We start from the raw sequence: 2,500 nt of genomic DNA on the forward strand, positions 1-2,500 counted from the left end.
GTCTCTCTCTCTCTCTCTCCCATCTCGATTCCTGTCATCTCACACTGTCCTGTCTGAAAAATGATAACACCACAAGGTTTTAGAATTAACTACTTTTAAACGACCTCACAAACGAAGTGTGATGCGCTGTGCTTTTCAATGTATCTATGTTTTAAAATTACCTCACAAAGTGGACAAACCCCTCACCGACTAAATGTGGTGCACTGCGTTATCCTCGTTCTAGTTTTTTTCCGATGCAGTTTTTGTCCAACTTTTCAGGCAGAGAAATTACTGCAGACAGTGCTTCGATTAGAGTCCATTTCTATTTTTGGTTATAGGCCGTCAGTGACTCTCTGCTTGCCATATGGACTGTAGACGCTCCAGAGGGATTGCAGGTGTACGTTAGTGTGCCTTAGGTCAGCGATGTCAAACTCAGGCCTGGGACAAATCTGGCCCGCGAGATCATTTCAAAAATGTATTACAACTAGCCCACATACAAGAAGGTAGAGAATGCGTGCACATCAGTGGTACAGGTGCTGGACAAAATAAAGTAACTGAAATAAATGATAGAAGTCCGCAACACTGTTAATGCTCCCTGTGATTTATTTGCACAACGTTTCAGACCTTCGTCCTTTTTCAAGTGAAAGGACGAAGGCCCGAAACGTTGTGCAAATAAATCACTGGGAGCCTTAACAGTGTTGCGGACTTCTATCATTTATTACAACTAGCCCACATACAGCATTAATGTATAGCGTAAGATTTCAACATGAAATTTGGTACGTCACAGGATGTATTGACCTACCATTTATGATGGGAAATAGTGTGTGTGAAATTTAACTATTACTATGAACTGCATGTACGCACAATTTTAGTCAATTAAAAGAAAAAATTAAATAAGTCCGACCCACGACTTCGTTCCACATTTTTATTTTGGCCCTCAGTCAATTTGAGTTTGAGTTTGCTGCGTATCACATAGCGGCATTTACATTTAAATTTGTACATGGTCTCTGATAAATAAAATATGTCACTGTGTTGTAAATAACAAAATTACAATTATTGCATGCTCAAACAAATTATATGATTATGTTCAGGAGTGCTCGTTAATGGCTTGATTTCCTCCGTGTGCCTTGCTTTTTAAGTGTGTCTGAGTTTGTGTGTCACTGCTGACAGTGTGCAGAGCTGGAGTGGCTTCTTCGCTAGCACTATGGCTACATCCGAAATGACCAGGGGTGAATTTCTCGAAACCAAAGTTGCTTACTACATTAGCTACTTTGTTGTTTTCAATGCATTTTCCCATTGACAACTACCGAAGTTGCTAACAGGCTAACAACTTCTCTTTTGAGAAACTCAGCCCTGTCTGATAGCTCAGCGCTACCAATACTGTATGAGGTGCTTTGGGAGGGAGGTTTACTAACATTCCACTCCATACTCTCCTAGTTGGCCTCCATCACATTTGGAACAAATGAACACTACAAATTTGGCCTCAAGGACTGATAAAGAGTGAACTCAGGCTCGGATTCTCTCTGTAGACCTTGTGCGAGACAAATCCAGAGTGGATCAAGGACAGGGGTGAATTTCTCGAAACCAAAGTTGCTTACTACATTAGCTACTTTGTTGTTTTCAATGCATTTTCCCATTGACAACTACCGAAGTTGCTAACAGGCTAACAACTTCTCTTTTGAGAAACTCAGCCCAGGTTAGGGGTGTGTTTCTCGAAAGCATAGTTGCTAGCCAGTTAGCAACTTGGGTAGTTGCCAATAGGGAAATGAATTGCAAACAACAAAGTAGCTAACATAGTTTAGGAACTATGGTTTTGATAAATGCACCTCAGGTCTGCACCAGGGCCATATCATAGTCGTTTCTGGCCCATAATTAGCTGTGTGCCAGGGAGGGGACGTCACCTTGAGGGTTTTTAAAGGGAGTACTTTGTTGCTTTGTGTTACTCTAGTAGTGCCCGTTGCATTGCAGTCCATGCTGGGCATGTTGCATCAGAAAAAAATGACCTTGACGGTAGCTCTCTTCAGCTGCAATAGACCTGTTATAGTAGATCTGGCCCAGATCTGGCAATGATACGGCCCAGTTGTGACCCTAATCCTAGATGGAGCAGACTGAGTGTGGACATCCACAAAACAATTGGACAGATTGTTCTAAGGAATATGTTTTAAATGGATATTTTTTGGAAGTCTTTTTATGCAATTTCATCCAGTTAACACATAATTTCGTTTTTAAAAAAAAACACTTTTTTAAAAATCTCCACTTAATACCCCAGTTTAAAAAATATATATTTATTTCAGGGAGCCAGAACTGAATAGATTTTTTTAAGTGTGTGTTTATAAAAAATATCCATATATGTGTCTAAATCTTAAAAAAAAAAAGTAAAAGGAAAAAAGCAGCTTCTCGTCCTCAGCTGTGTATGTCGGTTGAAAGACTTGAACAGCAGCAAAGCTTAGTGTGATGTTTCAATACGGCTACCGTAAGTTTCAGCAAAGATTCTCTGTTCTAAAGCATTAAGAACGTCTCT

The 2,500-nt window shown here is 40.1% G+C and overlaps 1 protein-coding gene across 3 annotated transcripts in view; it reads left to right on the plus strand.

Annotated features, from left to right (window-relative positions):
• The window catches only part of LOC134457853 (multiple C2 and transmembrane domain-containing protein 1-like), an 81,246-nt gene that overhangs the window by 70,131 nt on the left and 8,615 nt on the right, over positions 1-2,500 (plus strand). The gene's annotated exons all lie outside the window — the stretch shown is intronic.

The sequence above is a fragment of the Engraulis encrasicolus genome, chromosome 11 (assembly GCF_034702125.1).
Source record: "Engraulis encrasicolus isolate BLACKSEA-1 chromosome 11, IST_EnEncr_1.0, whole genome shotgun sequence".
NCBI lineage: Eukaryota > Metazoa > Chordata > Actinopteri > Clupeiformes > Engraulidae > Engraulis > Engraulis encrasicolus.